Genomic DNA, 14,094 nt, shown 5'->3' on the forward strand with positions numbered 1-14,094 from the left:
TGAGTTCTGTATATATTTTGAATAGAAATCTTTTATCAGATATATGATTTGCAACTATTTTCTCTCATGTGTGACTTAATTTAGCACTTCCTTAACAGTGTCTTTTGAAGAGCAGATTTAATTTTGCTAATGTCTACATTTAGTATCCTATATAAAGAATTTTTGCATAAACCAAGGACAACTTTTTCGTCTCTTTTCTTCTAAAAGTTTAATATTCTGTATTCCTACATTCATTTCCATAATCCACTTTGATTTAGTTTTTGTGTAAGTTATGAAATGAGGTTATTTTGGATACATATGTCTAATGTTTTCAGTACTTTATTTTTTTTTTTACAAAGACTACCCATTCCTCATTTTCTTGGCACCTTTGTGGAAAATAAGTGGTCAGCATATGTCTCATTTTGGACAATACAGTCTATTCTCATTTATCCACTTGAGTATCCTTACTCCAAAACCACACTGCAGATTACTTAAATGATACACATTCCTTCTAAACCATTAATATTTAGGAAAAGGGTGAATAAGCATTGTAAGCAAACCAACAATCGACTTTTAAAAAATAAATTGGATTCATATAGACAATGAGGATCTGTAATTCTCATAAAAAAATTATGTAGAAAACTTTGGGATACTTTTTGTACTCTAAATATAGAGGGAGATATAATCACTTAGTTTTTAATCACTGACAGTATAATCATGGCAAAACAAATGTTTTACTCTTTCGTGTATTTCCATCAATAGAGGTATATAAGATAAAAATCTAAATGTAATGGCTGTAATAGCTCATTGTGAATGATGTATATTACATATAAAGATAATTATAATTTTATTCATACTTCTCAATTTTTAACAAAAGGCACGGAAATATATACTGCTGTGCATTATTTTACATCAGGAAATAAAATGACACATGGTACTCAGTTTAAACTTTGGTACTCTCTGTCAGGTATCCCACTAAAATCCCAGGTGTTTCCCAAAAGTCACATTGTGTCTGGCATTGCTGGGTTCTTTGTCTTTCTGACTTCAAGAATGAAGCCGTGGACCCTCATGGTGAGTGTTACAGTTCTTAAAGATGGTGTGTCTGGAATTTGCGCCTTCTGATGTTCAGATGTGTACAGAGTTTCTTCTTACTGATGGGTTTGTGGTCCCGCTGACTTCAAGAGTTCGGCTGCAGACCTTCGCGTGAGTGTTACAGTTCATAAAGGTGGCGCATCCAGAGTTGTTCCTTCTCCTCCAGAGTTGTTCCTCCCTCCAGGTAGGTTCGTGGTCTCGCTGGCTTCAGGAGTGACGCTGCACACCTTCCTAATGAGTGTTACAGTTCATAAGTGCAGCACGGACCCAAAGAAGCAGCAGCAGCAAGATTTACTGGGAAGAGCAAAAGAACAAAGTTCCCACAGCATGGAAGCGGACCTAAGTGGGTTTCCATTGCCGGTGCGGTGGCCTGTTTTTATTCCCTTATCTGGCCCCACCCACATCTTACAGAGAGCTGATTGGTCCATTTTACAGAGAATTGATTGGTCTGTTTTACCAGAGCTGATGGGTGCGTTTTGACAGAGCGCTGATTGATGCATTTACACACCTTTAACTAGACACAGAGTGCAGATTGGTGTGTTCCCAATCCTTTAGTTAGACACAAAAGTTCTCCAAGTCCCCTACCTGATTAGCTAGACACAGAGTGCTTATTGTTTCGTTTACAAACATTTAGCTAGATAGAAAAGTTCCACAGGTCCTCACCCTACCCAGAAGTCCAGCCGGCTTCACCTCTCAATGGCAGTCCCCACGGGACTTTGCGGCACCTAGCCCGGGCACTCCGGCAACCCAGAGCAAGCTCCTCCTACGGAACTGCGCAGAGTGTGGGGCCCGCTGAGCCGGCGCCCACCTAGAATCCATGCCTGCCCGCCAGCGCTGCGCGCAGCCCCGGCTCCGCCCGCGCCTCTCCCTCCACACCTCCAGCAAGCAAAGGAAGCCAGCTCCCGCCTTGGCCAGCCCCAGAGACGGGTCCCCACAGTGCAGTGGCGGGCCGAAGGGCTCCTCAAGCACCGCCAGAGCAGACACTGAGGTCGAGGAGGAGCTGAGAGCGAGCAAGGGCTGCTAGCACGTTGTCACCTCTCAACATCTCCGCGTAATATAAATACAAAAGGAAAGGTTTGTCTCACTTATTTCCACATTTATTTATCTTACAAACCTCAGTTATTAACAGAAGTTAACAAATATTAACAGAAATATTATTTGCTATGATTTATATTAGATTGAGATTCAGAAATTTTTAATGCTGGGATTGTTTTCCAAATAAGCAGCTGTATTTTTCTATATGAACACTAACGTCTCAGTTTTCTCACTGGTAAATAATAAAATTGAACCCAATGTGATCTCTTAGTTATTTTCAGTTTTAAATAGTTCTCAGTATTCCATTTTCAGCTCAGTCACGTAGAAAGGTGAAAAGAGGTTAACTCTTGCACTTACAACAAGAAATTGGAAGGGCACATGGCAAATTAATTACTCTTCTTGAAAATAGGAGAGACTGAGATCACAGGAAAAACCACTGAACTGAAACTTAGAGACATGCAGAAGTCATCAGAAAGAAACAGACCTTTATTTAGCATTTGTCTAGTTGGCCCCAATACCACCTGATAACCCAGTAAGAAGAACCAGCTAGAAATTTATAAAACATTGATAAAGAACAATTGGGAGCCACAGACATAGAGGAATTTTCACCCTGTTGCAATATTTTTTCTTCAGGGATACCATAGTTGCTCAAAGGAACATTTGGGAAAACCATGAGAAACCTTGACTGGCGGTGTTGACTGGAGAATAAGACGAGCAATCACTGTCAAAATTGGGCCAGAATCCATCTCTCTGTCTTCCCTATGAAACGTAGTATTTAATTTTTAGAGTGAAGGACAACACAAGTATAGCCTGGGGATGCTTATAAGAACCTACTGCTGCTGGGGGTTGGGGAACGGGAAATAGCAAACCTGTTGCCTTGAGGGAGGGAATGGTATAACTACTAGAGTCAACATTGTATCCGGAGGGAGAGGCAAGAATGTTTCTGAAAACCATAATTCTGAGACCATGTTGAGAACAACAGAGAGCTTTCATCTCTTCTCCCTTTCTTTTGAAAGGAGACAATCACCACTACAATAAATGTTGAGTAAACATATTATGGGAATACAGTTGGGACACTGGTAGTAAGAGATTCTCCTGAGGAGCAGCACAGAGGGGACCCAAAGTCAAACAAAAATACAAAACCTAGCAATCTAACTTAAGACTATGCCAAATTTCTTTCCAGGACTCAGGAATGTCCAATCTTTTGGCTTCCCTGGACCACAATGCTAGAATAATTGTCTTGGGTCACACAAAATATACACTAACGTTAATGAGAGGTGACAATGTGCTAGCAGCCTTCACTCTCAGCACCTCGTCCGCCTGGGCATCCACTCTAGCAGTGCTTCAGCCTGCCATGGCACTGTAGGAGCTCCTCTCTGGGCTGGCTGAGGCCAGAGCTGCCTCCTCTGCTTGTGGGGAGGTGTGGAGGGAGAGGCACAGGCAGGAACTGGGGCTGCCCCCGCCCTCGCGGGCCAGTGCTAGTTCCAGTGCGAGTTCCGTGGGGCATGGGAGTGGGCTCGGCAGCCCCACACACAGAGCGCCGGCTGGCACCCCTGGCCCAGGGCAGTGTGGGGCTTAGCACCCGGGCCAGCAGCTGCGGAGATTGCCCCGGGTCCCCCAGGAGTGCTGGCCCACCGGCACTGCACGCAAATTCTAGCGGGTTTAGCTGGCTTCCTGGGGGGCAGGGCTCGGGACCTGCAGCCTGCCATGTCTGAGCTCACCTGCTGTGGTGGACAGCCAGCGCCTCCCCAAGGGTGCCGCCCCCTGCTCTGCGGCACCCGGTTTCATGGGCTTCCCAAGGGCTGAGGAGTGCAGGCACGGCTGGGGACTCGCGGGCAGCTCCACCTGCAGCCCTGGTGCAGGATCCACTAGGTGAAGCCAGCTGGGCTCCTGAACCTGATGGAGACTTGGAGAAGTTTTATATCTAGCCAGAGGATTGTATGTGCACCAATCAGTACTCTATATCTAGCTAATCTGGTGGGGACTTCGAGAACTTTTCTGGCTAGCACTCTATGTCTAGCTCAAGGATTGTGAAGGCACCAATCAACACCCTGTCAAAATGGACCAATTAGCTCTCTGTAAAATGGACCAATCCGCGCTCTCTAAAATGGACCAATCAGCAGCATGTGGGTGGGGTCAGATAAGGGAATAAAAGCTGGCTGCCTACAGCTAGCCAGCAGCAACCTGCTGGGTTCCCCAGAAGCTAGCAGGATCATGAACCCACAGGGAAGAACGAGTAACTCCAGAGATGCTGCGTTTAAGAGCTCTAACACTCACCACGAAGGTTTGCAGCTTCATTCCTGACAGTGAGACCACGAATCCACCAGAAGGAAGAAGCTCCAGAGACATCTGAATGTCTGAAGGAACAAACTCTGGACACACCATCTTTAAGAAGTGTAACACTCACGGCGAGGGTCCACAGCTTCATTCTGAAAGTCAGTGAGACAAAGAACTTACCAATGCTGGACACACTAACAATAGCTGATGAGCTTAAAAAAAAAAAAAACCTCATAATGTTTTTTAAAAAGTTTACAAATATAAGTTAGATATAACATGGATTTTAGAACTATCAGGAAGGTATTTCAAAATAACTGTAATTAGCATATTAACGACTCTAGCTGAAAATATAGGAAACATGGAAAATCAGATATTTTTAGCAGAGAGATGAAAACTATGGCGAATGATTAGGTTGAAATGATATAAATTTTTTATGAATTGAGAAAGACTGAATGTATTATATGTACTCACCAGTAGACTAAAAACTTAAGAAGAATCATCTGGTTTGAAGATAATAGAAATTCCCAAAGGGGGGAAAAAACTTAATGCAAGAAAAAACTATGTTTAAAAAAAAAAAAAAAAAAAAAAAAAAAAGACCTTTTGACTGAAGGCAGTGGCTCATGCCTGTAATTCCAGCACTTTGGGAGGCGGAGGCAGGAGGATCACGTGAAGTCAAGAGTTCGAGACGAGCCTGACCAACATGGAGAAATCCCGTCTCTACTAAAAATACAAAATTAGCCAGGCGTGGTGGTGCATGCCTGTAATCCCAGCTACTAGGGAGGCTGAAGCAGGAGAATCACTTGAACCTGGGAGGCAGAGGTTGCAGCGAGCCGAGATTGCACCATTGCACTTTAGCCTGGGCAACAAGAGTGAAACTCCGTCTCAAAAAAAAAAAAAAAAAAAAAAAAAAAAGAACTTCCAAGATTTGTGAAACATTAATATCATATAATCTAACATAAACCTAGTGGAGCCGTTGAAGCAGAAGAAAGATGTAAGAGGGATGAAAATATACTGAAAGAAACAGTGGTTAACAGTGTTCTAAATTCGTGATAGACACCAAACAAAAGGTCCATATTCTCATACAGCAAGAAGGCAGATATATATGAAAACCAAAACAACAGAACATGAACAAACAAGCAAACAAAACTAAACCCAAAGACAGAGAAAATTTTAAGACAGAGAAAAGAAACATATTGCTTAGAAAGACACACAAATAAGAAAATAGCCGACTTTTTACCTGAAGCCACATGAACATACAATGGAGTATTTCTAATGTGCTGGGGGGGAAAAAAAAAAATCTTTCAGCTTAGGTAGGAAGGCAAAATTTCACAGTCACTTTTAAGTCCACTTGGAAGTTTCTTTTTTTTTTTTTTGTTTCTTTCTTATAACTGAAAATTTTGAAATAATTGCAAGAAGCTGCTAAAAAATAATAAAGACCAAATCTATGATCCATTATAATGTTTAAACATACAATATTAATACAATCAATAATCACACCCCCACATACTTCCCAGTAAATTGAAAAGTTATGTTCACACACAAAAGGTATCTGTGTGCAAATATTTATAGCTGATTTATTCTTTATTCATCATCAACAAGATGCCCTTTAATGGGTGAATGGATAAACTCCACTGCATACATACAACAAATGCTACTTGGCAATAAAAAGAAATACACAACCGATACAAGCAATAATATGGATGAATCTTAAATACATTTTTTCATGTGAAAGAATTCAATTTATACGAAAGTCTAAAACATACAAAACTTAAGTTTGGGAAACAAATTAGTGGTTGATAGGAAGGCATGAAGGCTAAGAATTTGACTCACAAGGGACTGCCCCAGAGAATTATAGGGTAATGAAACTGTTCTGTATGGCAATTTCATGGCATATATATGAGTATAATTTTTTTTGACTTGTAGAATTGTACACCACAAACTGTACTTTATGAAAAATATTACAAATAAATTATGATATTGTGAAATACCAGGACAGCAAGCAGAATGTTGTGAATGAATCTAAGTGTTTCTCATATATATGGCAGACTTCATTGAATGGGACAAGATAAAATGGACCTGACAAGTAACTGAAAACCAGTATTTTATTCAATATTATAAAAATAAATATATAATGAATTATATACACTATATTTGGTATTTTTTTTTTACTCAACTCTGAAACTATTTTATGTATACTAGGGTTGATTAAATATATAAATATATATAATTAGAGCCAAATTTTTCTTCAGAAAAAATACAAATAAGGTATGAGACAAGGCTAGAATAAATCCTATTGTGCTGGGTAAAACTTGAAGATAGCAATTCAAGTATGTATGTCTGTGTGTGTGTGGTGTGTACACATATATACATGCCTATGTATATGCATATATGTGTGTATATGTATGCATACCTATGTATATACAGATATATATACAAATACACATATATACACAAAAATATATATACATAGTATATATATTTTATATTATAAACATAGTAACACATATGTTAACTAAAAGATATCTGAAATAGATCTCAATCAATTTAGAGGTTTATTTTGCCAAGGTTAAGGACCATGGCCCATAACACAGCCTCCAATGGTCCTGAGAACATGTGCCCCAGGTGGTTCGGTTACAGTTCGGTTTAATACATTTTAAGGAGATAGAAGTCACAGGCAAAGACAAAATCAGTACATGTAAGGTATACATTTGCTTGGCTTGGAAAGGTGAGATATCTCAAAATTGTGGGGCTTCCACATCATAGGTGAATTGAAGGATTTCCTGACTGGCATTTGTTTAAAAGAGTTAAGCCCTGACTAAAAATTTGAATTTAGCATAAAGAAGTGTTTGAGTTTATATAAGAAGGTTGTGGAAGTCAAGATTCTTGTTACATAGATGAAGCTCCCAAGTAGCAGTCTTCAGAGAAAATAGATGGTGAATGTCTCTTATCAGACCTCAAATTGAGTCAGACTCTCAGGAAAAGACCTAGTAAGAGAAAGAGATTCTCTATAGGTTCCAAATTTCACCCACAAGAGACAATTCTGCAGGGCCATTTCAGAATATGTCAAAGAAATATATTTTGGGGTAAAATAATTTGAATTCCTTCAAGGCCTGTTATTTGTCATGTGATGCTGTATCACAATTGAGTTGGAATTTGGTATCTTATCACTACAAAGAGTCTGTTTTGACAGTCTTAGGATCTTATATTTAATGATAACACTAATCAGTTGTATCTAAACTCCTGAGGAGGAGAGTATAATGAGACATGTCTAACATCCTCTTTCTGTCATGGCCTGAACTAGATTTTCAGGTTTCTTTGAGGTCCACTGGGCCAAGACAGGGATGCTTCAGTCAGCTGGGGTGGCTTAGAATTTTATTTTCGGTACACATATACCTACACATATACTTTCTAAATCTGTCTGCTCAGAGTGCCTGGCACACAACATTCTTGTGCTCAGATCTTAGATTTTAGTTTCTAAGTAACATTCTCCAATAAAAATAAATAAATAAGTGAAGCTTCTTGGCATAATTGCTGATTCTAGGCCTGGGGCAGGAATCTTTTGGCCAGCAAAATAAAAAGTAAGAATATTGAATAGCCTCACAAAGAAGAAAATAAGTATCCATGAGTCCAAACTGACATAATCAATTATATAAGTACATAAATGAGGTAGAATGGCTAAATTTACTTAGAGAATTCCATATAATAAATGTGGAAGTCATGAAAGGAAAAGAAAATAATCATTAGGAAATCATAGTCATTGCTTCAAGCAAGATCTGCTGATGAATGCTAGATTAGTTGACAAACTATTAAGAAGAAACAAGATAGTTAACTAGCTTCAAGATACTTCCTCATACTATTTATTGAGTGCTGTAATGTTTTAAATACATGTCTATACATTCTTTGATGCTCCTCCTTCCAGGAGATGGAGCTTAATTTCCCGTCCCGTGAGTTTGGGTTGGATTTAAGGACTAGCATTTATCAAATAGTATATGAAAAGGGAAATCCTTTTAGTGAAAAATTTACCAAATGGCGCTTTAATCAAATATTCAAAGTTAACATTATGAGTGATAAGATATCCCTGCTATGAGGAGATGAGGGAAGAAAAAAAAAAAAAATCTTCAATTGTATGGAACTTTTCCCCTAAATCCATAGTAACCTTAGACTAGTCATGGAAAACAAACAAAACTAACTTTTAAGATCATTATAAACAAGAAAATCTGAGAAACTGAGATAGATTGGAGGAGACCAAGGAGACATGATGACTAAATGCAATGTCGTATCCTGGAAAGAATCTTGGAAAAGAACAAGGGCATTAGCAAAATTTGTAAATTCTGAACTAACTTTAGTTAATACTATTGCGCCAATGTTAATTTCTTAGTTTTCATAAATGTAGTATGGTTATGTAATATGTTGTGCTATTGTGAAATATATACTTGGTCTTTGTATGTTTCCTGGTATATAACTCCTAAAATTTTTGGAAACTTCAAGGTGACCAGTATCTTTTTGTATGCTAATATGTTGATTTAGCTTAACATCTCTCTTAAGTAGCTTCAGGATGGGGGCTGCTCACCAGAAAGAACAAAGCAGTGTTACAGAAAAGAGGTCCCGATCCAGACCCCAAAGAGGGTTCTTGGATCTCAAGCAAGAAAGAATTCAAGGCGAGTTCACAGTGCTAAGTGAAAGCAAGTTTATTAAGAAAGTAAAGGAATAAAACAATGGCTACTCCATAGGTCAGAGCAGGCCTGGGGGCTGCTAGTTGCTCATTTTTATGGTTATTTATTGATAATATCCTAAACAAGGAGTGGATTATTCATGCCTCCCCTTTGTAGACCATATAGGGTAACTTCCTGACATTGCCATGGCCTTTGTAAACTGCCATGGTGCTGGTGAGAGTGTAGCAGTGAAAACAACCAGAGGTCACTCCTGTTGCAATTTTTTTTTTGGTTGGTTTGGCTGGCTCCTTTACTGCGAACTGCTTTATCAGCAAGGTCTTTATGACCTGTATTTTGTGTGACCTCCTATCTCATCCTATGACTTACAATGCCTTAACCATCTGGGAACACAGCCCACTAGGTTTCACCCTCATTTTACCCAGATCCTTTTTAAGGTGGAGTTGCTCTGTCACATGCCTCTGACTGCAAGATTAGAGGATTGAGACTTTCAGCCTCATGCCCTACCCTCAAGGGAGGGGATAAAATTCAGTTGATCATCAATGGCCAATGATTTAATCAATCTTGACTATGTAATGAAGTCTCCATAAAAACCCAAAATGATAAGGTTTGGAGAGCTTTTGGAAAGCTGACTTAGCTGACTAGTGGGGGTTACTGGATAGCTGAACATAGGTTCCTGGAGGGTAGCACACTCCACCTCTATGAGACAGAAGTTCCTTTGGCAGGGATACTTCCAGACCTTGTTCTATGTATCTTTTCATCTGATTATTTTTATCCTTTAAAACATGTTTTGTAACAAACTGGTAAAGGTAAGTGAATGTTTCCTTGAGTTCTGTGAGTCCTCTAGTAAATTAACTGAACCCAAGGAGGCAGATATGGTAAACCTGATTTATAATCAGTCAGAAGGAGAGGCAAAATAACTTGGGAGCTTAGGATTGCTGTCAGAAATGAGGGACGTTCTTGTGGAACTGAGTCCTCAACCCGTGGGATCTGGCATTACCTCCAGGTAGAGAGTGTGGGAATTGAGCTGGGTGGGAGGACACCCAACGAGGGCCTGCTGTAGAATTTATTGCCTGCTTTGCCCTTTGCATATGGTGTCAGAAGCATGTTGTGAGAGTATAGTAAGAGAAACTGAGTTTGTTTTTTCTACTCAGATATTCACATTATGGAAAGTTTTTAAGTTTATATTGGAATTCTTTGTACTATTTTTCTGTAGATCTAAAATTCTTTAAAAATAAAAAGGTTAGGCTAGGCATGGTGGCTCATGCCTGTAATCCCAGCACTTTGGGAGGCTGAGGCGGGCAGATCGCGAGGTCAGGAGTTCGAGACCAGTCTGGCCAACGTAGAGAAACCTCATCTCTACTAAAAATACAAAAATTAGCTGGGTGTGGTGGTGTGCACCTGTAATCCCAGCTACTCGGGAGGCTGAAGAAGGAAAACCACATGAACCCAGGCTGAGGCGGAGGTTGCAGTGAGCCAAGATCGTGCCATTGCACTCCAACCCCAGCAACAGTGCAAGACTCTGTCTCAAATAAATAAATAAATAAATAAATAAATAAATAAATAAATAGGCTAAAAATTATTACATTTAGGTGGATTATAACATTTGTCTTTTCTAGATCTCTGTAAGGCTATTTAAAAATGTAGAAATGAAGTAGTTTTGCCCGATGACCTTGTTACTTAAAAATCCTAAGAACCCTGTATTGTTAGAGTGCTATAATGTACAATGTAAGTTAATACATTTGTTACCTTGTGCTGTGGTTTTAGTACATCCCCCAAAGGTCATGGGTTGAAAACTTAATCCTCAATGCAGCAACATTGAAAAGGTGACACCTGTAAGAGGTAATAATGTCATAGGCCTCTTCCCCCATGAATAAATTAAGGTCTGTATCATGAGAGTGGGTTAGTTTGACCTCTTTTCTGTCTTGTCTGCTTTCTTGCATTTCTGCCTATCTGCCATGAGATTATGCAGCAGGAAGGCCTAGTCAGATTCCAGCACCATGCTCTTGCACTTTTCAGTCTTCAGAAACTTGAACACAATAAACTTCTTTTCTTAATATATATTACCCGGGTATGGTATTCTGTTATAGCACTAGAAAGTGGACCAAGTCACCTTGGATAAGCAAATAAAAAGTCAAAATATTTTGATTCACAGATTTATAATCATGATAAGTAAAATAACTTATCTACTTCTGAGGTTTAAATTATCTAACTTTTACTTGGAGTTTTCTAAAAGACCTAAAATGTTTAACTATGGGTCAACCTTTGCCAGATACGTTTCGTTTACTTATAAAAGTCTAAGAATACTGATTTTTTTCTCAATTTGCTTATGCATTTAGAATTATTATTTTTAAGAACACCCAGCTAGTCTTCCCCACATCTAATTAATCAATATGCACAGAAAACAAATAAATAAAAACATGAGAAAGACACTGAAAATGTAAAGTATAAAAACTAATGGATTGATAAGAAAAACAGTGCCTCCAAAATGGTTTATATATATATAAGTTATGTATATAATACATTATAATGTATATTTATAAAAATATATAACTTTATAATAATTTATAATTTTTAATATTATAAATTATATATACATATTTGATAAAAATATTGATATTTTAACCATATATATATATACACACACATATATATAACCATTTTATATATATATGGACAAAAATTTTACACCACTGGAACATTTCATTATTTTGGCAGGATTGTCTTTGGGCAGCACAACCTTGAGGAGCAATTTGGCAACATCTACTGAGGCTGAAGTAACAGCCATAGACAGCCATAGACAGCTCAGTAATGAAATCATTACTGACTGTGTACACTAGAGTGTACTCTTACATATGTGCAAATTTAGTAGATGCTCCCTGTCCTTTTGGCCTGCTGAGTTCACCTATGCTTCTTTAAACAGCTACTGACCTGCTGCTAGACAGTAACTTCCTGTTTCTATATTACCCTTCTCTACTCAACTCCTTTCTCTGAAAACAAATGAGATAGACACATTCCTGATGGACACAGGAACACTCAGTATGTGCCTGTGTTAACACTGCCTAAGGAAAATCCTCCGCAATTGGGGCTAAAAGGCAGTGGTTAAATCTTGTAGCTTCCTTGTACTGTGGTAGAACTAACCCAAGGTATGTCCACATAATACCCAGTAGGATTGTGACTCAGTTGTTTAACTGTGGCACTCGAACTTGTTAAGAAGTAACTTTATTGCCCATTTTCTCTTGCCTATTTCCCTTTCTCTCTTTTCTCATTTGTGGTGCCTGGGATTAACTTCAAAATAAAGTGTCTGTTTCCAGATCCTTGACTCCATTGGATTTTGTGGGGGAAGGATTAAGACTAAACAGAATATGAGAATGTCCATTCCAGTATGATTTGTAATAGTAAAAAATCAGCAAAATTGAGGCTTTTAAATTTTATTGTTTTATACCATCTTAGCAAAATAAATCAAGAATTTATTTTTACAGCCAGAACAACTGAGAATTTACATCAATTTAATACTCTCCGAATTAATATTCAGAGATACTAAATTAATAATATCTTTATAAATTGGAATTGGAATTAATTTATAATATTTCCTTATGTGAAGTCCATACTAAGATTATCACTTTTTGGTGTGTGGAACATACATTCAACTGACTACCAAGTGATGGGATTAAATGCATGCTTAGAAATGAATACAGATACCAAGTTCTGAATAAGTGGTCATGGTAATATTTATTCCCAGATAATTGCAACAAATCATGTAGAAATTATTTATTTCTTAGATGAATCAACAACTCAATTGTATAATAATACTGTGTATTAGTCTGTTCAAGCTGTCAGAACTAAATACAATAGACTCAATGGCCTAAACACAGAAATGTATTTTCTCATAATTCTGAAACTGGAAGTCCAAAAGCAAGGTTCCAGCAGGGTTGGTGTGTGGTGAGGGTTTGCCCCTTGGGTTGCAGATGATTGGGTGCCACCTTGCTATGTTAGTAACATGCTGTCTTGATCTTTTCTTTGTGCCCTCCTGGAGAGAGAGTGAGAGAGAGAGAAAGAGAGAGAGAGGAGAAAGATATTTTTATCTCTGGTGTTACTTCTTATAACAACATTATTTCTATTGGATTAGGGTCACAATTTAATGATCTTATGAAACCTTAATTGTATCTGTAGAGGCCTCTTCCCCAAATACATAAATACAGTCATATTGGCAGTTAGGCCTTCAATATATGAATCTGGGGGAAGGAATATAAATATTTAGTCTATAATATACTCACATTCTGTACTCAAGACCTTTTATTAAAATAAGTTATAAGAAACTTATCACCCACTGATTACTAAGAGGCTTTGGGAACCATATGCAAATAATTTTTTAATCTTGACTCTTCTAAGACTTTATTACAAACTATTCATAACTAGAATTTAATATTTGAATAAAACTTTTCAAATTATGTGCTATGAGCACAATGTACAAGGATATTTCTGTGTGTTTCTTGCCAAGGTGCCAAGATCATACTTCATTTCCAGGCACAGGAAACAGTGCATTGTATTTACCTAAATATTTAGAAAATCTTCTTAATATTGACCCATAATATTTATTCTTATAATGTCTATACATTTGACATAAATCTGCCATCTGGAAAATGCTGACCATATGTGTTCTCTGATTCCAAGTATCACTTTATTTATTTTCATGGTAACCTAGCTTCAGAACAACTGAAATGCTCAAACTGAACACTGTAGTATGGATACTGCCTGTCAACTAACAGATACTTTTTCTGTGATTTCCTCACAAAAAGTATTAGCACAGGCTGGGCATGGTGGCTCATGCTGTAAACCCAGCACTTTGGGAGGCCGAGGGAGGATCACCAGGTCAGGAGTTCGAGACTAGCCTGGCCAACATGGTGAAACCCCATCTTTACTAAAAATACAAAAATTAGCTGGGTGTGGTGGTGAGCGACTGTAAGCCCAGCTACTCGGGAAACTGGGGCAGGAGAATCATTTGAACCCAGGAGACGGAGGTAGCAGTGAACTGAGATCC

This window comes from Macaca thibetana, chromosome 4 (assembly GCF_024542745.1).
Source record: "Macaca thibetana thibetana isolate TM-01 chromosome 4, ASM2454274v1, whole genome shotgun sequence".
Lineage (NCBI taxonomy): Eukaryota > Metazoa > Chordata > Mammalia > Primates > Cercopithecidae > Macaca > Macaca thibetana.